Here is a 27,480-nt window from a genome sequence, read left to right as displayed (position 1 = left end):
TGTTGTATAAATTTTATTATTTCTGATATAAGAGGCTGAATATCAGTCAGGAATGTACACCAGAACCCGCCGTGTGCTGGGCTCATGCCAAGCCCCGTGGGCAGCAGGGCAGGGAGGGGATTCTGCCCCTCTGCCCCGCTCTGCTGAGACCCCACCTGCAGGGCTGCATCAGCTCTGGGCTCAGCACAGCAAGGACAGGGACCTGCTGCAGCCAGGCCAGAGGAGCACCGAGGGGAGCAGAGGGATGGAGCACCTTCTCTGTCGAGAGAGCTGTGGCGACAGAGAGGTGCTGGTAAATCCAGTAAACCTTTCAATACTTGGGGTCTGGCCAATGCTAACAATCCTCAAAACCAGGGGAGGTTTCATCTTTACAGAAAATGGTTCCAAAAGCCAGAGCAAAAGCTTTGTGGGGAGAGAAAAAAATCTCCTTCAGGGAAAAATGTTTCAGCTTTTCTTCTGAGAAAAAGCAGAAGAAGAACCTCAAATACTGTCCCATGGCAATTTTCCTCTGTGAAAATTTTAATCTTCTAACAAGCTATATTTTCACAGGAAAATGTGCTTACTAAAACCCAGACCTTTAAATATCAATTTAGCAAAACAAAAGTTGTTGAGGGAGGTTCAACTATGAAGGTAAAAATATGGTGCCTTCAGATTTAGACTCCCAAACTAATGGGGAGTCCAAATGTTTCTTTTCATAAGAAAAAAAAAGAATCTCAAATGAGTTTTTTTCATAAGAAGAAAAACAAATGCTTTTCTTAACAAGAAGTAAATGGGTTCTCTGATTTATGCTGAGTGACAGCAGCCCTCAAGGAAAGAGATGATTAATTACAGGGTTACTTACAGGAACAACTGTTATATCTTCGGTCTAGTTTTGAAGTTAGGGCATGTTTTCAGGCAAACAGCTCATTTTTTGAAGCATACATTCAGTATAGAACTAATTTGGAATAGATAGAATGGGTGAGAAATGACGAGAAAGAAAGAAATATATGTCCCAGTGAACTCCAGTGGGAAGCAAAATGAAGTAAAGATTATTTAGATGTTTATTTGCTCCCTGGTAGTCTTAAAATTGATCAAAGGGTGGATGTTTTATTAGGAACAGATATTTACAAGGGAATTTAAGATTAAATTAATTTTCAGTGGTATTGGTAGCATACAGATTTTTATATCTGACTGCTATTTTTTCTCATTTATTAAATTCAGAAAAGAACACGAGCTGTAAGAATCAAAACCTGTTTGATTACATGAAAATTACATATGGATGTAAATATATATGATACTTTAAGATAAATTAGTGCTAAAGGGTAAATGTACAAAATAACAGCCATTTAAATACATGCCACTCTCCTTTTGGCCAAAAGAATTGTTTTCAGAAAAAAATTATATTCCAGCATTCTATGTCCAGTTAAACTCTGAATGAAGATATCAGGAATCTGTATTGGAAAAAACAAAACAAAACAAAACAAAACAAAACAAAAAACCAGCCAAACAAAAAAACCACCAATTTGCTGCTGAGGGTTGAACAAGGCAGCAACTAAGCAGTCTCTTGTTCATGCTGCCATTGTCCAAAAACTCCAGCAGGATGGGGAAGAAAGAAATCTCTGACTTGGGGTCTGTCTGTTGTGGTACTGATTTGAGAGGGGAGAGATGATGTGTTCAATTGTTGGGTGGAGAAGCCAGCTCAGGTTGGATCAGTCTGCACTTAGCAGGTTCCTTACAAGGCTTGGGTGTTTCCCAATGGAGTATAACTATGATGAAAACTCCAATTAGACCTTATTTTTCCTCCAAGGTTAGGCATCCTGGAGGTACACATCAGATTACTCCATCTGACTGAATTAACCAGCAAATACACTTGTGTCCTTAGGAGAAGATCTATCCCTTGAAGGTCTTTGCCTTTTCCCAAAGAAAGTGTAACCCACTTTCTGATCCAAATCCTTTTATGTTCTATGGGAGCTGTAGCTCCTTCCACAGTATACAGGGTTTTCATTTGGGCAATAAAATTACTTCTGGCTAATGTGCATCACAGTGCTTGAGTGTCTGTGCACCCATTGCTTTCAGCATAATTTTTAATAATACATTGCCTTGTTCTGTCTTCCTGGTGGCTGGTGCATGACAGGGAACGTGATATTCCCAGTCAAGGAATGTGTTGCTTGGCCTGGATGCCTACAAAGTAGTTTCATAGTTGGCTCATATTGTCCAAATCAGTTCTTTTTGTGGTGAATTGTTGTCATCAAACTTGTTACTCGAAGTGGCAATACTGGTTACAGGGTGTGTTTCTGAACATCTAATAGCCATGTCCACCACAGAAAGCATATTTGTGATATTTTCTTCAGCATGTTCATGCGACTGTGGACCAAGTAGTGTCAGCTGCATGACGTGTAGAGAGATCCTTCATTTGATTATTCAGGACAGCATCCTGGCTCCAAACCTGTATCCTGGCTCCAAAACTCCAGAGGCTGACCTCGGATCTCTCTGGGTGCTCTCTGGCTGCAGCAACAATTTCCTGGCTGTGGTGTAGGCCATCCTTCTTACATTCTGGTACTGTCCAGCTGGTCTAGGGCTACGGCAAGATCAGTTTCACGTTTGATCTCTTCAAAGGTTTGTTGCTGCTCAGGGAACTGATTGAAATGCTTCCTGAGTTATTCAGTGGAGAGGACTTCCAGTCTGACTGTAACCAAGGATATGCACTGTCCAGAAACTCAGCATGCCTGTATTTTCTTTCATTTAGCTGGTGGGAATATGGCTGCTACTGTATAATTCACATGGATTAACGTGATAGTATCCACATGAAATTTTATTTCCTAAAATTAAGTCTCTTGTGCAGGTCCCTTGACCTTGCTTTATTTTTGGCAAAGTCAGTTTTAAGAGAAAATATTTATCATAGAATCATGGAATGGCCTGGGTTGGAAGGGACCTCAAAGATTATCTAGTTCCAACACTGCTAATGTGGACAAGGACATCTTGTACTAGGTCAGGTTGCTCAGAGGTCCATCCAACATCACCTTGAACACTTCCAGGAATGTGGCAGCCATAGCTTCTCTGGGAAATTTTTACACATGCCTTACCACCCTCACAGAAATTAATTTCTTCCTAATACCTAGTCTAAACCTACCCTCTGTCACTTTGAAGCCATTCCCCCTTGTCCTACCAGTCCAGACCCTTGTAAATAGTCTCTCTCCATTTGTCTTGTAGGCTCCCTTCAGGTACTGGAAAGCCACAGCTAGGTCACCCCAAAGCCTTCTCTTTTCCAGACTGAGCATTCCCAATTCTCCCATCATTTTTTTATATTGCAGTTGTTCCATCCCTCTGATCATCTTGCTGGTCTCCTCTGGAATGGCTCCGACAAGTCTATGTCCTTTCTGTGCTGGGATCCCAGATCTGGATGCAGTCCTGCAGGTGGGTCTAAATAATGCTTTCTCGATTGCTTCTTGCATTGTGTTGTCCCACATTATTTTGTCATCAGTGTTGGGCAGCTTCACCTTCTTCCACTGAGGTCTATATCAATCATGGCAAATGGTAGGACTGCACCAGCAAATGGTAGGAACCAGCAAAGCCTGACACTGCAAAAAATTCTTGGGAAGCACAGAAGAACATAGATTACACAGTAAAAGTGTCCTGTTTCTTTGAAAGGAAACTTTTGAGGAAACTAACATACTTAAAATCATGGGGATTTAGGGTTAAAAGGAAAATTAAGCTTAGTAGTCAGGCTGATGGATTTATTACAGGACTGCAACAGGGTTGTATGCAAAGGGCTGAACAGAGATTCCCACACTAAGTCTATAGGTACTGTCTTAGCTGCAATAAACACATTCACGTTGCTCTCAGCTTATGAGTCTCATTTTTATATGCTACACTGTACTTCCATTTGTAGGGCAGATAATTCCAGGTAATGGACAACCCTCTGCATGGAGGCAAACTGTGGCCTACAGTCTGCCAAAGCAACAGAGAAATCAGCATTGATCAAGTAAGGTGTGGCTTATCACTTGGCTGCCTTTAACTCCAGTTTGTAGTGAAATGCTAACACATCCACTATGGCTGTACTCTGTGGAAAGTGGTTTGTGCAGGTCACAGTAGTTTACTGGAAGTCTGTACTCTCCATCAGACTTTTGCACTGGCTGTATGGGACTGTTCAAGTGTGATTAAGTCTTGCTGGTGTCTTCTTCATTCTCCATTGGTGAATAAGCTCATGGAGGGGTACCAGAGGCACTTGGATAGTGCAGTATTGCCACTGATGCACCATTATGGTAGCAACTGGCACCTTGGCATCCTTGACATGGAACAAACCCACTACAGATTGATAATCTAAGAGGCTGGGCAAGGTAAACAGCTGCTTAATCTTCATGGTGTTTGCAGCAAAAATATACCTGTGATACACTTTTAGGTCCTTGCAGTGTCCTCATCTGATGTAGTCTCCGACAAGGACACCCTGGGAATCTAGGCTGGTCCACTGTAGGATACATTATGCCCCTTGTTTTCTGCAGTGGTCACTTCAGCAGCTGGAATCCCCTGTCACTCCAGAAATCCAGCTGAGTTCTGCCTCCATGGACCCTGAGTGCATTAAGTAGCACTGTGCACCAGTGTCCACCAAAGCATTCCTCTCCCATGTGTCTGATGTGCCAGGAAATCTGTTCTATACAATCCAGTAAGACCAGCTGTCCTTTTTCTCTGCCTGGCCGGAGACAGAGCTCTTCTGTCACTGATCAGAGCAATCACCACCTGATTCCTGTAACTGCAAACCTGTAGTCCCTTCATCAGGGTCAGAAGTGGAAATATCCCCAGAGCTTCTGCTGCATCTGGAGGAGTAACCTTTCTGAATGCATGTTTTCTGGACACTGCTATTCTTGTCAATTCACTTACTTCCAACTTTGAAGCCCATGTAGGTGCAACACCCTTATTCCTTCTGCCCTCCCTGTGTTCACACAGGCAGAGCCCCACAATGGCACACGGCTCCTACGCGTCCCTTTCCTTTGCTCTGACTGCACTCCTGATAGCTGAGACACTGAGCCTGTGCAGGGGAGAAGGTGACCTGCTCATTTGGAGTGGCTGGATGTGTCGGAATCTGAGGTATTGATGATTCCCAGATTGTAGAAAGTCTCTGTCCCTCAGGCCCACTGCCAAAGCAGAAGCCATAATTCGTCTGTGCTGGTTTCCATGTTGTTTACTCTGTTTATCTCTAACATGTTCTGCTGCCCTGCCCAGCTCTGTCCTGCAGGGCAGCGTGTGGGGCTCTGCCCTCAGTGGGATGTGACAAACATTAAATACCAGAAACTCCCTGGGCTGCATTTACAAGAACGTGCCAATATCTGTCACCTACGTTGGACAGTGTGTCCCCAGCCTGAACCAACAGAAAAATGCCAACACCACAGTGAAACATGGAGGGCATGAAGGAGGAGAAAAAGGACAAGGCACACCCAATTTCCTCCATCTTGTCCCCTTTGAACCCCTAATCTAGAATCCTAAAATTTTACTTTTTCACCTGTGCCACACTTAATTATTACTTATATCAAACACTCAGAGTTTGTAATTCATCCTGTAAGATTGCAAACTCTTTTCCATGGACAGAGATCACAGCCAGTGTCTCTGGGGGCTCTGTCCAGGGGGGTTCCTGACCCCTGCCAGGGTCCCAAACCTTCCGGGGCAGCCAGAGGGAAGCTCTGGATTCCCACATGGACCTGTCAGGACACTTCTCCATATTCAAGGTGCAAGCTTCTAAGGTTAGAGAGGAAGAGGAGTTCTCTAATTGATGACAGCTTGGCCAGCGTATGCACAGCTGTTGCCTCAATGTCTACCCAGTCTGTTCAGGGTGCCGGCATCGTCAGCAATTCCACTGAGAACACCAGGGCTGCTGCCACTGTGAAAAGTTTGAGTGTCTGCATTAGCTAATAGTGTTGTACAACAGGAGAAAACTCATAACAAACCACTTAGTGGTTAAAGATTGAAATTTGCATATTTATGTATTTATGCACATTTCAAGGGATTTAGCTCAGCCTGGCTCTGCCCTGGTCCTGTCAACAGCAGCCTAAGATTTAGGTCATTCTGAAGTACAATGTCAGTTTACCTTAATTCAAAAGGGATGCAATTTTGTCCTCTGAGAATATTCTGCAATGCAAACCAAGGCCATGTGAGAGGTGATAAGAGATGTTTGGTTCAAAAGTGTGTTCCCAATCGAACCCAAAATGTTAATGCACTTAGTTAAGCATGCAAACATACTCTACTATAACTTGCAAGAACTCTGCTGAAAATGAGCTGAACTGAATGGCATAATGCATAACTTACTAGTTTTCATGTATTCCAATAGTAAATGCTTCTAATTCTGAGCACACTGTGCTCCTATAACTCCTGTCTGGTATAATTGCTGTAAGCAAGTGTAATCCAGCTTCACAAAATGCTTTATTAAGCAACTCACAGGTTGCCTTTATGCACATGAAACTAAAATGAGATAGAAGAATGGAAAATTTTTTAAATTGGGGGTGTTTTGGAAAGGATTTCCTCTTTCTTCCAGAGTTCTTTCCCCTCATTTTTAAATACACGAACTTAAATAGAGTTTCAAGAAGAAAAAGTTTGAATAAACAAACTAATGGTGAAAGGATGTAACAAACAAAATAACCTGTAAAGAGAAAGCAATGTCAAAGGTATGTGCAAGACTTCCATGGAATAGTCCTACTTTAGAACCACACACATGCTTTCCTTCTTGTAAGAGACTAGAGTGCTACCTGGATTAAATTTAGTAATTTTTAACCTTTGACATTATGAGTTTGTTTGAGAAATTCAGAATTCCTCTTCATATGGGAATTCTGAGTCAAAGATTATGAGATATAGCTGCTGCACCAACAGCTTGTTAAACAGTCTGACTGTTTCACTGAGCATAGCTGGTGCTGAACCTTGAATTTCTTCTCTGACATAGTCAGTAACCAGAAAAATCTTCCCCTCTGTAGTATTGTGAAAATATTCAGATCTGAGTGAATATCTTCCAAGGGAAAGGCAGAGTGTTTTAGATTCTAGATCTTTTTAGAAAGGTAGCAAAACAAAGAAAACCTACTGGGGTAAAACTCTGGTTTAGTTTTAGAAAGCAACACCAGTGGTTATGGTAAAATACATTCACATACGTAAAAGTTTCTTAATTTATTTTCTGTGTATTTGTCAGCAGAAAAATTCTTTACCCTATATTTTAGTTTCATATTCTGTACATGGCTAAGAGCTGGATGTAAATACATTTGCATTAAGTTTGCCTTTACTGTCAATTGAAAGAAAATGACTTTGGGAGCTATAAACCAGACAGCAGAGTAATTTTTTCACTCTTGTAATTGAAATTTCTGAAAACACTTTTTCATTTTCTTTCTGTCAGATTGTAGAAACCTTTCCACATTAATTTGGATAGTGTTACCAAGATGCATATGCTTATCCTTTTGTCTTTGGGAATATCTGAAATTGATTCCCATGGGTGTTACTGAGGCCTGTAATTAGTGTTGTGTTGGTTCTGTGTTCTTAATGATATAACTTGTATATACTGTTTTTGAAGTAGAAAAACCAATGAATTGTAGTATGATTTTTTTAATGACTGAATGTGTATTTTTATGTTATAATGAATATTTCATTGACCTTAGTCTTCATGATTATCTCTTAATAAGTCACTTCTTATGTTAGTGCAAGTAGTCAGAACTCTCTAACAAAAACTCTCCTTTTTTGTCAGGCTGTTTTGTGGCCTGAAACTGGTCATGTACTTTGAAGCCCATGCAGCTGCAACAAGCTGTGCTAAAAGCTATGGAGGTGTCTCTTTTCTGTGGGTTTTAACAGGCATTGGGCAGAATCCTGGAACTGCAGTATCTTGTTTTGCAGGCTTTTAGCATAGGAAAGAATGAAGATTTTCCTCTGCAACAATATGTTCTGTCATTCAGTTTATGGGAGAAAGTCTCATGTTCTGAATACTATTTTTATTTGCTCTGGTTTTTGGAAAGAATCTACTCATGCTCTTGTGTGGTTGCAGTCCTTTTTAGCTCCTAAATAGTTTGTTTCAGATATTTAAGTATGGCTACTAATGTTTTTTGTCGTCATAATCTGGGATGAATCTTCTTTAAATAATAAATATGTCTTTGGTTTTGTCTTACTGTCTGGAGTAGAAACTTTAAAACATGCTAGAAAAAAAAATATTAATGCTACCTCCAGAAGACTTTGGAGAAAAATAGGAACACAACACCTTAAAAATATGGTTCAAAACATAATAGCTGTGCAATACTGCAGGAATAATCCCTGTACATAACACCTTACAACCAGGGCACATACAAAGTTTTCTAGTTTCTTATTTGTATGAAGATGTGTATTTTTATGTATTTTCAGGATATTTTTATTTGAGTGTTCATTGAGTGTAAGCAGTGTTTTTGTATCTATGTTTCTATATCAACAGAACTTGGGCAGAAATAAAAATTATTTAAGAAATATGATGCTAACAGTACAGAATATGAGTTGATTGGTAAAGAGGAGAGGGGTTTGTTAGCAAACTCTAAAAAAAAAAGTCTGTCCATGGCCATAAGTACATAAGAAAAATCAGAATATTCTATGATGTCCAGTTTATTTCTCAAAAGGGTAGATGTGAATGCTTTTACAGCTATTGAAATTCCTTCAATTAGACTTCTCAGGGTTTATCAGTTATAGTCCATCTTATTTTTATTTAGTGCTCAAACCATGGAGAAAGATGTATTTTGTTGTGCTTCAAGGCCTGTGAGCATGTTCTGTGGCACAGGTGCACACCTGTAACCTAACCTAGTCACTTAAAATTCTGTAGCTCTGCAAAGTTAAGGGGTGTGAACAGGTTTATAAAATGACAATCTGATAATACGGCAAAGTGGAAAGTAAAAGCAGTATGGAAAACAAGGTTATCTAAAGTTCAGTTTAAATAGAATCATTTTGGCAGTTTGATCACTGAAAATATGTGGATGTAATCTCTGATGTCTTATACATTCAAAACGCATAACTTAACGCATAACAATACAATTTTGTCAGGAAAAGCTTAAGTTACTTAAAAAAAAAGTATAACTTTAGGAGTTGCTTTGTAGAAATCAATGTTATCTGTGGAGTTAAGTGCAAGGAAAGAATCTGAATATAGTTTTTCATGCTAATTAGTTCTGCACTGTCTTTTCAGAAATTACGCATGATTATTTCTTAGTTGTATTTTCTAGTTTAATTGCTTAAAAATGGTACATTTAATTTGAATAATCCTACACCACCACAACATAATGTTAGTCATTCTATTTGCTCGAATAAAGAGCTGCTTTGAGAGATAAAGCTCTTTATGGCTCTGGCCATTTCTTTTCCTCATCAATTAAAAGATTATATTTTGGTAAAATCAATAATAATTTCAAGCCTTTTTGTAGAAGAAAATGCTCTTGATGGTTTTGTAATTTAAGATAGAGACAACTAATTTTTATGCCTTTCCATATTGCACTCTGAAAAGGAAAAATGCTTATAATTTTTTTGTGTGTGTGTTACAGAACTATAATGTTAAAAGATACAAGGGTAACACGAGTTTCACAGGATTTCAGTCAAGATCTCAATTAACTGTCTTTTACTTACGAAAAAAAAATATCTGCATGGCAGGGAAGTAATGCTGTCATATTCTCAGGTCTATTACAGCCAGAATTCTGATAGAGAAAATGTTATCACCCGAATCTGGGGGCCAGGGAATTCTATCTTTTATAATACTACTTTTCAATCTGTGTGGCTGTCCCAGCTTGAAAGGCACGATGGATTCCATTTGCCATCTGCATGGCAGCTGTCTTCTGTTAAGTGGGCAGTTTTCCTTATCTCTTTCTCAACCAATTCTCACCCCCCTCCCGGGGACACATCTGCTGTTAATGGGCTATTGAATGTCACTGCATGACTGACAAGAACTAGAATATCCCATTGTGAGGTGCTCTGCCCAGAGGGAGGAGCCAAGCATTCCTAACTGGATATAACCTGGGTTTTTGGGACACCAGACTCAGGCTTTTCCACTGGATTAACAGGAGGACTGCATCCATTCCAATCTGGACTACTACCAACACCCTGACCAAAAGGGTGGCAGGTTGTATTCTGACTCTGTCAGTAGTTTTTCTTTTGTAATATTACCTGCATTTTCTTTTGTTTTAAACTTTTCCTAATAAATTGTATTTCTGATTTGGAGTCTCTCACTGGCTTTGTTTTCAAATGAGAACAGTGGCCTTCTACTAAAGTGGGGAAAAAAAAATCTAACCAGTACATTAAGTTCTTGTGTTTAATAATCATAATTGAATTCTTGCTAGATTTTCCTCTTCAAGGAATGTCTTCAGATCTTGCATTCACACTGTACTCATGTCCACCTGATCATGCTGATGATTTTTCAGTTTGCATAATATTAGATACATCTGCTGAGTGATATGATAGCTATATAAATAAAACCCACATTCCCAGAATCCCTGAATGGATTGTAGGGGACCACAGTGGGTCATCTAGTCCCACCTCCCTGCTGAAGCAGGGTCATCCCAGAGCACATGGCACAGGAAGGCATCCAGATGGTTCTGAAATATCTCCAGTGAGGGAGACTCCACACCCTCTCTGTGCAATCTGTTCCAGTGTTTGGTCACTGCACAGTGCAGAATTTCTTCCTCGTGTTCAGGTGGAATTTGCTTTGCATCAATTCCTGCCCATTGCCTCTTGTCCCATTGCTGGGCACCACTGAGCAGAGCCTGGTCCCTGCTCTGACCCTGCAGGTACTGACAGACACTGATGAGGTTCCCTCTCAGTCTCTTCTTGAGGCTGAGCAGCCCCACCTCCCTCAGCCTTTCCTCATGAGAGAGATGCTCCATCCCTTCATCATCTCTGTAACCTCTACTGAAGCTGCTCCAGGAGCTCCTGTCTCTCTTGTCCTGAGGGCCCCAAAACTGGACACAGCACTCCAGATGTTCCTCACCAGGATCACTCCCTGACCTGCTGACAATGCCGTTCCTGACACACCCCAGAATACTATTGAAGATCCATAAACAATTTATTCTTTGTTGTGCATAAATGGGTTATATAAGTAAAAGTTATTTCTGATAGTGGATTTCCTCTAAGGAAAAAAGGCTTTTCAACTGAATAATTTTTCATTTGCACCCACTTCTCTTGATTCTGAAATAACCTTACCTAAGTGGTATAAGTGCAATTTCAGCTTCAGTCAACCAATATACAAAAATCCTTCAGACCTCTGAAGCTGTCTTGAAAAGATGTGAAATCTTGAGAGAAAAGTGTGATAAATTTTAGAAGATAGGGTAAACAAATCTTTGATTTTCTAATAAAATGTTTCTTAGTCCCACTAGATCTCTCATTTGTCAATTATAATATGTTTTTTGATCTCAAGGAAAATATTTCATAGCTTATCACACTATTTGTCCTCATCCACAGGTGCATTAGCATGCATTGCACGTCTGAGTAAGTAAAGGAGGAAAAGAATTCTAAATCAAGAAGCTTAAGATGCAATGCTATCCAACACTTTGATTGATGGAGCCAAGGGTAGCACAGACTTTGTATTTGTTCTCATCAAGCTCAATAAATTTAGAGTAGGTAACTGCAGTTTAACTGAGGAGTCTCTTGCCACCAGAGTATATCTCTTTAAAAAAATGAAAAAAAGTCAACAAACCCACACAGAAAAACAATCAAAAGAACATCCTGCCACTGCAGATAAGATGTTTGCCATGCTAATTCTTCCAAGGTTTTAAACCAAATATCTCAGAACGCATGACATGGTATATCAGCAATATGCTCTTTACTTTCTCTGGGGTGAGCTTTCCCATTGCAACCTTCAGAACTAAGATTTTCATGAGTCTTCTTGGTTGTAATTTAAATGATAATAATAATCATCATAAAATTTGTCATTTTAGGCTTAGTCGATAATGATTTTGAATTTGGCTGTGTTTGGGTCAGATTCATCTGTAGGTGATTGAAATCCCTATACGAATAACATTCTTCAAGTATGATTAGAATTTTTTAGTTAAGGAAATCTTAGGAAAAGTGCTTCAGAGAATAAGGAAGCTATCTTAGCATTTGTTTTCTACATATTTGTACTTCTCAGGATTTTTGTGGTGTATCATTTGGACTAGATTGGAGCATCCATTTTACTACAAAATTCTCAAAAATCTCTTTTGTTCCAAATATTTTATTATCTTATACCATGAGTCATGCAAATAGAGGAGGAATAATTATTCCTGGAAAATGGGCACCTGGAGAAATTAAATGAAACTCCATGTACTACATGTGTGTTTATGTGTTATTACAACACAAGATAAGTGGTCACATTCAGGGGCTCAATCTAGACATCTCCAAATTCAATGCATTTATTGTCCTATTTTCTATTAATGTATCTTATCATCATGCAGTCTTCTAGTCTAGAAAGACATAGTTTAAACCTATTAAAAAATTAAAAGTAAAATCTATGCTTTATGCTTTTGAGTTGAATTTTGGCTTTTGCTAAAAGCCCTTGTGAATTTTAATATTCTTTAGAAAGTATTTGCCTTGTCAGGAAAGAGGTTCGGAGAGATGTGCTGCAGAGAGTGAGTTACTTCAGAAGATAACCACTCCAGGTTCCTTATTTTTGTATCACATTTGGAACTGTCAGTTACTTTAATTTCAGCAAAATAGTCAATGAAGTTTCTATTCAGCTGAAAATATTCCCATTACTGTTTTCCAATTTAAATCAGAGAATGTAAGCAAGAACAAGGCTACCCACAATTCAAAACTTTGGCTACGCTCTAAAGCCACTCAGAGGCAAGCAGTTCTGAGACCAGTCTTGCTGAAAAATTAGGACAGCTTTAGCATATAAACTGAAGGATATCTAGAATGTCAAACAAGCATAACTCCCATTTGTTTAATTATTTCACCTTCAGATATAAAATGTCAACTAAACCCAGAAACTCTTTTACTATTGTCAAATATTCTTCATAGATGTAGGGCTCAATTTTGTACAGTACAGTGAACTTTAAATATGAATTCATTTGCTGAAATTAACTCTAAAATGCTAATGAAAAAATTGTTATATTCACAAATGATATATCACATCATTACAGTTTCCACTCATAAATTATTCTGCAGTGTTTTAATATGCTTCTGACTGGTTCTTTTCAGAAAGTCTTTTACCTCAATTTACTTCTAACAATTTAGTCAAAGCCCTCGGGAATACAAACTTAATTCCACAAATGGATTTGGGGTAGATTTTGCATGCTGCTTTTGCATACTTTTGCATGCTTCAGCATGGCATGACATTAAAGGGATGGAGGTGTTTCGTTTGGCCTGGGTAGCCTGAGACATCCAGGTAATCAATGCTACACAGTCTGGACATTCTTTTTTTTCTTTAAGTTGGAGGAATAGATGAGGTTTTGTCTATTCCTTGACCATAGGGTCAGTCTGGTGCACCAGCCTGGCTGGATGCAGCTTCAGTGTGAAAAGAAAGCTGAGGAATCTGTGCTTCTCTGATGACAATTTCCTTTAGACACAAGAACTTGCTACTTAGCAAACACCTGGGTTTTCCAACCCTGAAAGCTTTAATTATTCCTTGCATCTTCCATCCAGTACTATAAAAGAAGGAAGTGGTTTGTATAGTGCAGTCATAACCATGAAATGAAAGTAATTTAATGGTTTTGATATGAACAGTAGCAAGTAAAAGACCTGTTCCCCCAACTTTACCCTTAAAATTTACCAGTGGCAAGCAGACACCAGATAGTTTAGATTGTAGATATTAATAGAAAATTGTCCCTGTCACTAGGTCTTTCTTACAGGCCTGGTGATGAAGTGCCATAAAACTTTTGTGCTGATCTTAGCTGGAATGTTTTCCTCCCCTCCTTTCTTAGAGGCATATATGGACTTCTTGGATTCCAGTGCACTTTAAACATGGCAAACTGCTCTATATAGATGCTAAAAATGTCTTTGACAGAAAATTATTTCCAGCTATTCCTTTGTCAGAACAGCAGTAAATAATCCTGTGCCTACCTATTATCTAGGTAATTATAGTTGCCTACAATTTGTAGATATAAACCAGTGCACATTTTGATCATAAATTTTTACTATAAGAACTATTTAAGAAATAATATTATCTACCTACTAGGCAGTAGTGGATTAAATAAATAATTGTATTTAAATATGTGAATTATATTGGAAGCTCAGGATATATTTGCAGCTCTGCATTTGCATTTGCTAAAACTTTCAGTGATAAGTCATTATTTAAAGCTAAACCCTGAAGTCCTGTTAAAATTGAGGAGCTGTTTTCTTTCTCACGACTAGCTTAGTTCTGGGATGGCTTATTGCCACGCATAATACTAATTAAATATCATCCCTCTGAGTCATCTTCTTTTCCCACTGGTTTGTTCCAGAAGAGATTTTACCTATAAAATGTGCTTGCACTATCACAGTTTGTTGAAGTAAACTCCAGAAGTTCCTATGACTCAAAAGGATGAAAAGTACAGCTGCTAGGGCCAAGTAATGCATTTTGCGAAGCACATGTGGCAGAGAAAGATTTATGATAGAATTATTGAATAAGAATATATCCAGACCAAGAAGTTCAATTGTTGTTTTATACAACACAGTCAACTTTTATTTGCTGATATTAAAAACTGCACTCTTCTTCTGTGTACTTTTACAGCTTAATTTATTTTAAATTGAGTACTTGGGTAAAAATATTTAAAGAAACTACAAAGCAATGTTGAATTTTTAAGTAGTCTCTGTGTTCCAAATTCCATTTATGATGAAATTGTAAAATTCCTAAGATAAAAGATAATAAACCTGCAATGCATAATTTCTGTTTCTGAACATTAACATTCCTTTGTGCAGCAAGGTGCATCTTATGGGTGATATATTAGAATACTAAAAGCTTGAAGAGTAGCTCTTGTCATGCAAACAATAAATTTTATTTTTCATAAAGCTATACTTCACCTTTATTAATCTACAAAAACCTAGTATATAATTTCAGTCTTGTAAAAATGTTTGAAGAGAAGCCCTCCCTTAGGTCATTGAAATAAATACTTAAAAGTAAAACGGACAGAAAAATATACCTTAAAACACACAGCCGAAGTACTTGTCACTTAATAAAATTGCAAGTGGCTTGTTTACAGCATCAGCATTCTCTGATGCTGATGTATTGATTAAGCAGTAGGTGTGTTAAGGTTCTGATAGTTGAGTTGTTTTAGTAGAGCCTTATTTTTAATGTGCATGAGCAGTTACTGTATACAGAGGGCTCTTAGATATTCCCCTTGCATAATGCAAAAGTGTAAAATACCACACATGGGAACTGGATTAAAGACTAAAGGCAGCAGATTCTGTTGCAAGTACCATAGCTGAAATTGCAGGCAGTATTATCTTGACAACTGTATCCTCTAACTAGGTGGCAATAATAAATACAAAGCTCTTTTCTTGTCTTCTGAACTCCAACAAAGTACTCAGTCAAGCTCTGGGGTCCTACCTCAGGGACATGAAAGTATTGGCAGAGGAGAGAGGAGGCCACCAAATTGGTTAGGGGAATGGGACACCTCTACTATCAGGAAAGGCTGAGAGAACTGGGATTATTCAGCCTGGAAAAAAGAAGCTTTGTACTGACCTAACCAGGGGCCTCCAGTACTTGAAAGAGACCCTCATGAAAGATGGAGGGAAACTATTTACAAGGGCTTAGAGTGACAAGACAAGGGGGAATGGCTTCAAACTGGTACAAACCTTCTCTACAGAGAGTTGGTTTAGATTATCCACTATGAGAAAGGTCTTTACTGTGAGAGTGTTCCAGCACTGGCAGAAGTTGCCCAGAGAAGCTGTGGCTGCCCCATCCATGGAAGTATTCAAGGCAAAGCTGCATGGGGCTCTGAGCAACCTGGTCTAGTGGAAGGTGTCCCTCCCTAGGGCAGGGGTTTGGAATGAGATGATCTTTAAGCTCTCTTCTAACCCAGGCCATTCTATGTTTCAGTGCTTATTATGATTATTATGATAAGACATAATAATGCTGAGGAGAAAAATATTTTTATATGAGATATTGCACCTTGTCAAGATAATAAGGTATTAATTTCCTGATTTTAACAACTTGAAGTTAAATTTAAATAAGGAAAACAAAGCCAAATCATTGGTGGTTTCTTCCTGACAATGACACATGTAACCTTATATTTCCCAAATTGAACCCAAGTGGAAAGTGTTGCCACCTTAGCACTTTGTGAGATTCAGCCTCAAAATGGACAGATCTGTCTCATTACATACTAGCAGCTTTCCTATTCTGTGCCCTAGACTGGGGGAATGGCATGTGAATAGCATTAAGATGACTCAGAAAGGCTGGTACCAGTATTATCTGAAAGAATAGCTGTCTGCTGATTAAGAGAAATGTGTGGGTTTGATTTGCAAGTATCTGCTACTCTCATAGCTAGGTCTGAGCCAGTCAACAATGTGTCTGCATTACCAGGAGTAGGACTTTTCTGCAATTCTCACTGTGCAGAAGAAATAGTAGCAGCATTTAATTTAATTAATGTTGTTCAAGAGTTTTGGTGTATTGATTTTTAGGTAGTTTTTACTGGATGCTTCTCAAACTTCCAGCAATTAAAAAAAAAAAAAAAATCTAAGAGTGACAAAATAGAAGATGGTCTAACAACTGTTGCATGGAGCATCCCATTAATGGCCTGTTTAAACCTTTGATGCATGTCATGGTTAAATCTTTAGAAAACTTTTCTGAAAAAGATTTGTTTACTGTACACCTTATGCTCTTCTAAAAAAACAGTGGTAATTCTTTAAAAATATTAAATTTGAGACCAGGAGGGGTTGGGGATTTTTAGTCAACAACAAAAATAAAGTAAATGACAGATATTTTGATGAGTTAAGGGCACAGTTAATACTACAATTCACCAGTTATATAGATACTAATGAGATGGAAAGATTTGAGCAGTATCTGAAAGAATTTTTGTTTTCCCCTTTCTATTTCATAAAAATTGTTAGAATCTACCTATGAACAAATACATATACATATATATGAGTTTTGCAGGAGTTTACTGAAGATTTGAGGGGGAGGGAAATGGGGTTTTGAGACTGACTCTGCTGTCAGTGCTGTGTGACTGCTTGCTTAATTCATGGAGGTTTGTTTTTAAATTATAACATTGGAGTTCTGTAAGAGAGAAAATGTAATACAATGGCAATACACATTTTAAATCGTTGCACATTCCTGTAAGAAAATGTCATTAATCATTAAGTGTTAATGAAACTGGAAGGTTAAGGTAGGAGGTTGTCTTAATATAAACAGAAATTGTAAGTAACTGTGACCTCCAACAAAGCAGTTGAATTAAAAATCCCATTGTTTCTGAATATTAATAATTTTAATGAATTCTTCCAGTTATTCTGAAATTTAAAGCTTTGACAGTGGGATCTAGTGGTACGGGTAAATTGTGAAAAGCTTTGGGTTATAACCTTCTAAGAGAAAAAAATGCTCAGGTAAATGTTCTATCCTTGTCTATGCCTCCGAGCAAATACACTTTAAGAGTCATTGTGCAGTCTGCAAAGGTGTACTGCTGTAAATTAATTGTTGTATTATAAATGAACTTCACCTACCCATATTTGTCATGAATGTTATTCGTAATGTAGCCCAGGGATGGTACCTCATTAGTGCCATATTAATTTGAGCCATTCTGGGAACAAGTTCATAACAGGCTGTTTGTCTGTCTCCTCCAGTCACTGTTGCAGAAGGTTCCACATCTCACCCTGTTTTGCAGAGAATTCTAATTCATCACCCCCACCTATGCTGCACCACAGGCTGGGTGTTGCTCAGCCTCCCAGGACTCGTATGGAAAAAGATTAAATAAAGTCAAGTGTGGAGGTTTGGAATAAAAATCTGTACTTTTTAGGAGGCATACGCAGATTTTGGTGCTCAAGAGCAATACTGGTATGAAAGGAACAGCCCTTTATAGACTGCAGATCAAAGGTTTCTGAAAAAGAACATCTGGAGCTGTTGTGGTGAGCATAGGTTCATGCAGATAATCCGGGTAATAAGCAGTTGTGGTGCCACGTGTATAAGTCCCAAGCAGACTTTTCCAGGATTTTATGAATAGTGTACCTCCACAGCCAATGAAGGGTAATGAGGAAAGTGCAAAATGAGTTATCAGAGATACCTGGCATGGCTGTTAGACTGTGTCAGATTGGCACTAGAAGCTTAATTCTAGTTCTCATACAGAAGAGATCTGTGATAAATAGTGAGATCAGGGAATTACAATAATTTGTTAGACACAACAGTTGTTCCTGGAGCAACAGCATTCTGTAAAAGAATGGGTGTCAAAAGTGATTCTGCAGTCAACTAATAATATAAATTCAGAAATAATCCTCTCTTTCCACCAAAGAGGCTAATCTAAATTTTTATCTTCAAAAATTTGCTTCATCAGTGCTGTCTCTGGCCAAGTGTAGTGTTCAGCATTACTTGAGATGTTTTAACTCATGAGGGATCTGACCCTTCCCTCCTGCACAGTGTCACTGCTCTCTACAAATAAATGGTTACCAAATATTGATGTAATTCAGCAAAGAAAAGGTTTTCATCAGATGAGTATATCACTCTAAACCAAAAGGATTGGGGATCTCACTGCTAACATTGTATTCCCTGTTTACATATAAAAGCAAGTTATCAAGACGATAAGGTAAATGATGAGCAATGAAATATCCCTTTCTTTTCTTCTGCTGATTTCTGTAATTTCAAGGTCAGGAAGATCAAATCACAGAATGGATTTAGGAACCATTCTCAAGTAAACAACACATTTCCTCCAAAAGCACGTCAGTAATAAGATAATTAATCACAAAGTATTAGGTACTGCCAGAGTGTGGGAGTACAGAATGTGACTTCTACTCATGGATAATGGGAGGGGGAAGGCTGATGTGTTTAATGCTGTTCTTCTCTGATCTTCACTAATGAGGTTACTACTGGTGTCTGATAGAACAAATGCTGGCTGTAAGCCAACCTGAACTAAAAGAAAAAAAAATTTAGAAAATGCTTAGGTGAGCTAGAGGTTTGTAAGTTAGATGAGCCTATTGAACATCATTACCAAACATTTAACAAACTTGTGAAATCTTAAAGGTGTTGGCCTTGTGTTCAAGACTTTGCAAAGGAAAAATAAATACCAAATGGTGTAAGGAAGGAAAATATTTTTATACAAAGAGAAGAAAGGATAGAAAATAGCGTGTTATAAACCCCTCTCTAAAATATCCAGTAAATTGCCAGAAGAAACAATCACAAAACTGAGCTGTAGTCCAAAAACATAGTGAGAATAACATCAGAAAACAGAATTTGTTGAAGAAGGCCATGTTTCAGGCCATGCATTAAGCTTTGAAAATAAAACAACCCCATCCCCAATATATGCTACATATGTAGACATCAGCATGAATAATCTATTTAAAAATTCATGCAAGATGAGAAAAATACTACATGCAAAATTAATTTGGAATACTCTCTAACTGAAAGGGTATTTAAGTGAAGTTCTTTGATGAGATTTTTTTGGTTCTGGTTTATCATATATTTATTAGTGATCTGGATGATGAGGTAGAATGACTTACTACAGTTTTGGATGATAATGAGCAGAAGAATAGTGCTATAGTATCTCTTCAATTTCTTTCTTATGAGAAGACTCTTGAACTTAGTCTGCACCGTGCTGTGATGCTGTTACAGGCATTACATCTAAACCTCACAAAGATATGTTTAGTAATAAGTACAAAATCATGGTAACCTGAAATCCAACCTTTTTCTTATTGGGGATGAAATAAATTGCTTTTGGAGAAGCAATTGGGGATGAATAAATTGCTTTTGGAGAAGACATGTGAAATGACCTATTTGAAAAAGAATCTTAAAATAAGAGGAGCCCATCACTGAATTGATACACAACTTGCAAAATGAATCAGGCATGGTTCCACCAGAGCTAGGCTGTTTGGTCACTGAGGGCCACTTGTGTAGACAGTGTATCTGAATTTCCTTCAGGAATGAGAACACAAACTATTTTACTAATGTATTTCTTCTGAAAGTAAAAGAAATGGAAGGATGCTCTGGCTGTTCTTGATTCAGTAGCTGGAGCCTGTGTGCAACAAAAGCTTTGTGTGCTTCATGACCTGGGGTAATGTAGAAGTTGTGGTGCTGAAATACAGCTTGTGTGTGTTCCTCTTCATCTTGTACTCAGGAATATCAAGCTACAGTCTTGTATTCTGTGGGAATTTCTGAGGCAGGAGAGGTCACAGGCACAGGCCAGCTCTGTAATATTAAATCTGGTACTGCAAGTTCATTTATCCTTGCACTGATCTGGGCTAAGAGTTGTAAACTTCCTGTCAGTCAAACCCCAGAGCGCTGTGGGCCAGAGTCCGTGTTTGGAATACTGCTTCAAGTGCAAACAATGCCTAGGAATTTCTTTGAACACTCAAGACATAAAGCATTGCCTCACATAAATAAGAATGTCAGAACACATAGCTTTTCTCAAAATGTTCTTTTGTTATTCCAGGCAAACAACAATAAGCCTTGCCCTAAATCATTCTAGTACATGTCTTCTCTGAATCTGTGCCCCTGTGTTTTTACATCCTAAGTCACAACAGATCTTGCATCTTTTGCTGAGCACAATGAGCTTGAGTAACCACTCCTGTCAAATTCCCTAGAAATATCAGCAGGGCTGGTATCATGAGGTGCCTTGTTACTATGTCCGTGCAAGAATTTTAATAGTTGTTTTAAATGGCAAAATGTTTCTATGTCTCTTAACAAATATATCAAACAGATATTTCTGATGACTGTCAGGAAAAAAAAAATATAATGAAGGTTTATATTTAAAAATATTATATTTCTTCCTGCACTGTACTGCTTTTTAGCTCAAAACCAGACAAATATTGGGCCTGATGGTCTTATTTAAAGCAATATTACAGAGAAGCTGGTATGATTCCAATTTATGAGTTAGTCTAACTGATAATTTGTCATTCTGAATTGGATAAGTCTGCATGTGATCATGTTTATATAAAAATGTCCTACAAAAGTGTATCTTTTTAAAGATAATCTGTATTTTACATTTATGGTCAATCACTTTTATAATATATTATATACTGAGGGCTAAAAATATTTGAAAATGGAACACTGCCACTTTGCTCTGATTTAAAAAGGTAATATTCTTTTGTAGATGTTAGCTCTCATCCTACTTTACTCTCTGCTGTTCCCATTAATTTTCAAGAAGTTAACTGTGAAATGTTAAAGGTTGTTAAGCCTGCAGAGCATTATACAGGATAAGAAACAGAGAAGCTAGTGGATTAGGACATGATATTTGGAATCAGTGTGGTTGTTCAAGTGCCAGAAGCAAAGCTTAGTATTTATGAATCCTATTGAGTCAGCATTCATGCTGGTAAGTATTAATGGAGTGTCTTTCCTTTTGAGTACTTAAAAATAGCTAAGCATAAATAAGTACATTTTCTCTACTACTGTAAAGAAGCCATCTGCATAACTTTGCAGATGGTTTGATATACTTGCTTTGTAATTATGATTCTTCTCCACCATTGCTTGTAAAATGAATGCTTGATATGCAGTGACTGATGATAATTTAATAACTATTTTTATCATATTGCTGATCAAAGCATGCAAGAAGGATGAAATTATTTTAATAAAATCTACTGGGAGCAAAGTTTTTCTCTGCCCTCCTGGGTCAGTTCAGTTTGGTTTATGGAGTACATGTTTTTCTTAATTAGACTCTTTTCTGTGCTATCATTCACAAAGTTACTTTGAAATTGCCCAAATATTTAGGAGAGGAATTTGAAATGTCATGATGTCAAATGCACATGGAATGTACTTTGGAATTTTGTGTGCTGGGAATGGCTTTGTGTGGTGGAGTGTCACAGAAGTAACATGAACCAGACTTTAGGTTTCAGATTCTCTATCCTAGCAACATTTTTCCATGATCTCCAACAGCCTGGGGCTGCCTTAAGCTTGAGTTATGGGATGATTGGGTTGTTGTGACATTCTCTGGCTCAATTACAGGTGCAGCTTGCCTGGACTATTTGAGTGTGATATGTGGTGACCTTTCCTGTATTTTATTTCTATTAATTTTGATCAATAAATATGAAGCTATTCTCTAATAGGTATATTTTTCAACATGTGAGATACAAGTAACGACACATGAAAAGAGAAAAACAATATTTGAATATTTAAATAGTTATAATTCTGCAAATGAAATGTGACATATGAGGAACTTGCCTCTTGAATTTATAATTTAAAATCTGCTCAGTTCATTAAAAACAGTGTAAGTTACGTACAATAATACACAGTTATAGGTCTTTGTAATTTCAAGGATTGTATTTCCATTTCCATCTTCAGTTTTGAAGTTTGCTCAAAGCTTAACTTACTACAAGAGCTTCTACCCAACACATATAAATATTTACTTATAAGGTATCATAATTTATGAAAATACTTAATGTGTATTTAGGTGTACAATACAAAATTGAAGTGTAACATAGATCCAAATAAAATTACTTACCCTTTTCTAACCAACAATTAAAGAACAAAAGAAACGGAAAAAAATATTTAATTGCAAACATTTTTTTTAATACTAGAAATTTTAGGGATACATTTTTGGAAACAAATATTCAACAATCTAGGTAGACAGCAGATTCCTCTGCTTTTAGACTCAATTAAAAAATTATGGTTATTGTGCATTGCTAGAGTGCACAATAGACATGGCACTTCCCAGGTTGTACATCTGCAGTTTGGGCTTGGTTTATTCTTGGAATATTCCTGGATTCCAATTAATAAAATTTAAACTGTTATCTTAATAAGAAATTAGGAAAAAAGTGCTCCAGTTCTTTCTACCTGCCAGTCTGACTGTAAATGTCTCTTGTGATTTTGCAGTCCATGCTGATCTTAACATCTTTGTGCATGTATTTTCCTGTTTACCAGTGAAACTGAAATCTCCCCTGGTCTATTTGTATTCCATAGACTATTAAATAACTATTGCAAAATTGAAACAAATAATAATTTCCAACAAATGGATCAGATTATTGAAGATAAGTAAAAAAGCAGACACGTGAAATGCCATAAATCATGAAAGCAAGATTTTTACAGGCTTGTTTCACACAGCAGGTGCTTGGGCAGATTCATTACTCAGATTATTTTGGTAAATAATAAGTAATTGTAATATCTTCTCCTCTTCCTTCTCCTGCATTTATACAGTGTTTTGTAAGGGCTGGAATCATAATGAGGGGTGTCAAGATCATGTGACAATGCTGATTTCTCTCTGCATCCTGTAACCGCAGTTAAGGAGAATCCAGGAAGAATATAGGCATAATCTAAAAGAGCATCTTAAAAAGGTGTTCTTTTCTCATCCCTTCCTCTGTGTCTTGGACTGATTTCACAGTTGCACCTACACTAACAAAAAACAATTGCTTTTCTTTGAGAATTGATTCTGCTAGGAGTTTTATTATAAATTTTATAGCCCATATGTGAATCTTGGTTCTGATGTTAAAGTCTCTTTTAGGTTAGCAGATTAATATTTTTTTTTATATCTTCAGTAATAAGTACATATTTTCTCCTATATCAGGGCTGAAAAGGATGAAATATACCTTGAGTTTTAATTTTTTGCTAACTATTCTCTGAAAGGAAAGTAGAATTCCTGAAGCAGAACTGGCTACATAGTAGAGTTTCCTCAGAGGGAGGAAGGTACAGCACTAAGGATTGTTAAACAAATCATCATTGGATTATGACATTAAAATTGTCAGCTGTGGGTTAAGTGTTGGACTCAATGATCTTAGAGGCCATTTCTAACCTAAATGATTCTGTGATTATAAATAGATTATATGTAGTGTTTTTTAACAAAGTGAGATGCATGAGCATGATGGGAGCATCTCCACATTCCTCCAAAGTTAGCATTCCCAGAAGTACATTGAAAACCTCTAACCATTGTGGTAGCTATAGTGCTATGCACATGATAATCAAATTGGACCTCTTGGCTGCACCATCAGGAGAAATTTATTTTGGACTTTTGGGTATTTTTTTTCTATGCATTGGAGGTTTTGCAGATTGAAATCACATTTATGATATTTAGTAATAGTGTCTGCAGAAGGGTTTCTAAGTTAAGCTTTCTCCAGCTGCTTCCTCCACAATCCCTGGTTTCTTAGGTCTCTATTATTTCCTCACTAAAATGAGATTTTTCCTCAGCAAAGTATTAGTAGAGAGGGACCACACCATGAGAAGTGTGTTATCATCTGAAAATATTTTTGTAGGGTGGCAGTCATAGGTCTTGAGGGTTTTTAAGAAACCAGTTCTAACACCACTCTGGCAGGCACATTCTTTTCTCTCTCAGGATTTTTTCATAGAGGAGCACAGAGGAAAGAAAGAGAAAACAATTTCTATTTCTGCTCCTTGTTTTCCCACAATAATGTGTTTGGAGAATTGTTTACCTGGAGTGATTGTTTGGATTCTGGTGAGGATTGTTTTAGCCTGATGGCCAATCCAACCCACCTGAGGCTGGATTCTCAAGAGAGGGTCACAAGCTGTGAGTGAGTTAGGGCAGTTAGAAAAGGTAGGTATGTAGTATCTCCTTTAATTAGTATATTAATGTATTTTATTATATTTATAATAAATAAAAATCATTCAGCCTTCTGACATTATAATTTCTTCCCACTGGGTTCACCTACATTTACAATACCACTCCTCAGAAACAGTCTTCCCTTTTTTTTCCACTTCTTGGGCATGTCTTCTCAGTTTCTTGTCTCGTGGGTGTCACTGGGAGATGCATAGCATTTCTTAAAGTCTATACAGGAAGGTGCAAAGCAGGAAGGTATTGCCTTGTTTCAACTATACCAATGCTACGAGATATTTAAAAACATACCACTCACTCCAAAAACAACAAAAAATAAAGAACTGAAGTTTGTACTAAGCACATAACACACTAATAAAATAGACTTTCTAAGACAGAGCTTGGGTCTTTCTTTCTCTGTCAACTAAATACAGGAAAGATTGTTAATTTTTTTTCTTTCTTCTGATTTTGCAGTATTTTCATATAGAAGTCTGTATCATCACAGCTGTCTTTCATTTAATCTGCTCTTGAAGACACAAGAAACTTGTACCTTGGTCATTTCAGCAGAAAGACTGACCTCTTTAATTAATGAAGATTACACAGAAATTAAAATGCAGAGTTGATTAGCTGAATGTCATGGAGGTCACTGAATAATTTCAGATGGTCGAGAGGATTTTCCATTCACTTAATAGACATTGTGACCCTCTATTACTTTAAACACAAGTTTGAACAAGGGAGCAAAGAGCACAGCCTTCAATCTAGTGACATGAATCTGGGAAACACAGAACTGTGTCCCCTGGACTGCATGGACATTATCTTAAAGAAAATGTTAAGGTTTCCCCTCTTAAATAAGATTATCTAGTGTACCTTTGAATGTCTTTCAGATCTATTTTTCAGGTCTAGCATTTCATCAATAAACCCAGGGTATGGTGTGATTAGATTTATCTAATGGTGTATCTAATGAGGATAAGGAGGATTCTTTTGTAAACATATCCACATTTTATTTTTCAATTAGATTGATGTTTAACAATGCTATAGAAGACAGAGAATTTTCAATGTCAATTAATGTCATTCAGCTGATTCCTTATTAATCATTGTCAAATAACTAATCATTGTCTGGATGTGTAGTTTAATCTTTTCAGTTAATGAAGCACTGATCATTTTCTGGAGGAAAGATCTGGAAATACTAATACCTTCTAAAGCCCTGCACTGTTCTCAAGTGTGTGTTAGGCTGAAAAAAATCAAGAGAACTTCTACTTTTTAAATAAAATATGCAAAGATTATTTTTCATCTGTTACAAATATTATATTTTATTTTTTTAATATGTTTTGTACATGTTTTAGACTGATTTGTGTTTTGCAGGTATAAATTTCAAGTAAAGATGAGATTTTGGAGTTTTGAAATAGGTCTGTAATTTCTGTGATGCTCCTAGGTCATAGAGATATTGAAGGAAAAATGTGAAAGGAAAATCAGTTATGATTTTAAAGTAGTGGAAAACCAGCAGGCCACATTCTGAAAGCTATTTTTTTTAAATGAGCAAGAGGGCTCTTGTGGAGAACCAGGCATCAGCAAAGATCCTTGAAAGGAACCAAGCTGTTGTCCAAGGAGCATTTCAAGGTCAGTCTTACAGTACTGAAGATTCCATCTGTTATGGTGTATTGCAGGAGGAAGGAAAAAATGGAGTTTCTTTACTTCATATCATACTTTTTGACATTGGTTTCAAAGGAAGAGTTCAAATGACTCTGAATATTGCATTCTACTTCACTGAGAAGTAGAACGTTGCACTAAACTTACCTGTTAGGTTTAGATATATTTGCGCATCAGGTTCTTGTATACTTTTTCCATTGTTCATTTAAATTTTTGAGTTTCCTTTATCTTCCATGGCTGCCAAGAAGTTTTTATACTAAGCTATCTAGATTCTCTAAATAGTATATTTTCTTTATGCACTTGTGCCTTCCATATATTTAAATGTATCAAGTAATTTTTATAGCCTTTCTTTTTTGTCTTTAAGGAAAAAGAGAGGGAGCTGAACTTGCAGCACAGAATTTCAACTTCATACATATGAAGTTAACCTGATTTAATATGTGAAAGAATAAAGCCACTTGTGCACGTGTTCAGGTTTGGTTCTTTATTGATGTGGTAATTCTTGTTAATAATAAAATATCCCTCAAAAATAAGTTTGTGTCTTAAACTGATGTCCATTCAGAGGGAATGGAAATCATGAGCAAGTAGTTGGAATGAAATTCACAAATATAAATTTTATCTTATATTTTTCAAATAATTTTTTCAATGTGCATTTTCTGTATTTGGATTATATTGTTCTTGCTCATGGAAAATGACAGTCTGAACAGTTACCCATATAACTCTTGCTACATCTGAACCTACAGATTCTGAGGGGTTTTATTTAATGAATATTATTGTTCATGGTTGTTGAATAGTCAAAGTAGTTAAAGAATAGTGGTTTTAGAGCCTAGGAAACCAGCTGTGAGGAGTTGAAAATTTTTCCTAATTGATTTAAAACATAAAAACGCCATAAATGTTGAGTGGTGACAGTAGAGAATTTTGTCATTGATGTAGGAACACTTAAAAGAGAAGTTAATTGCAATTTTGTTTTAATTTTACCCTTTGCATAATCTAATTTTATAACTAATTCATTTTTCTCATAGTTTTGTCTCACAATAGTGTTGAATTGTTGAAGATTTTGATTAAGCCCATTGTTAATTATTAAACATGAAATAAGAACAAGAGATATTGAAAATGGAAACAGTAAAGTGCTATTTGAAAACTACCTAGACGTAATCTTTCTCAGTTGTTTAATGATTGTTCATTACAACATACTTTTGATGCTGCTTCTTTTGTCTCTTGTTTTTTTCCTGCTGCTTTTCATATAGCACAAAAAAAAATGAAGAAATGTTAATGCAAAGTTTTCAAGCCTAGCAAAACTGCTGTTTCATGTGAATTATAATATCCTACAGAACACAGAAGACAT

The 27,480-nt window shown here is 37.1% G+C and overlaps 1 long non-coding RNA gene across 1 annotated transcript; it reads left to right on the top strand.

Moving 5' to 3' along the window:
* The first annotated feature begins 266 nt into the window (after positions 1-266).
* LOC146768579 (uncharacterized) lies at positions 267-26,124 on the top strand. The gene is made up of 2 exons (XR_014958574.1): positions 267-3,393; positions 25,924-26,124. It is a non-coding gene; the product is annotated as an uncharacterized LOC146768579 (long non-coding RNA).
* Positions 26,125-27,480: the final 1,356 nt, after the last annotated feature.

This window comes from Lonchura striata, chromosome 1, assembly GCF_050655825.1.
Source record: "Lonchura striata isolate lonStrDom1 chromosome 1, ASM5065582v1, whole genome shotgun sequence".
Taxonomy (NCBI): domain Eukaryota; kingdom Metazoa; phylum Chordata; class Aves; order Passeriformes; family Estrildidae; genus Lonchura; species Lonchura striata.
The sequence above is the reverse complement of the archived record's forward strand: the minus strand, read 5'-3'. Positions and strand labels throughout refer to the sequence as shown.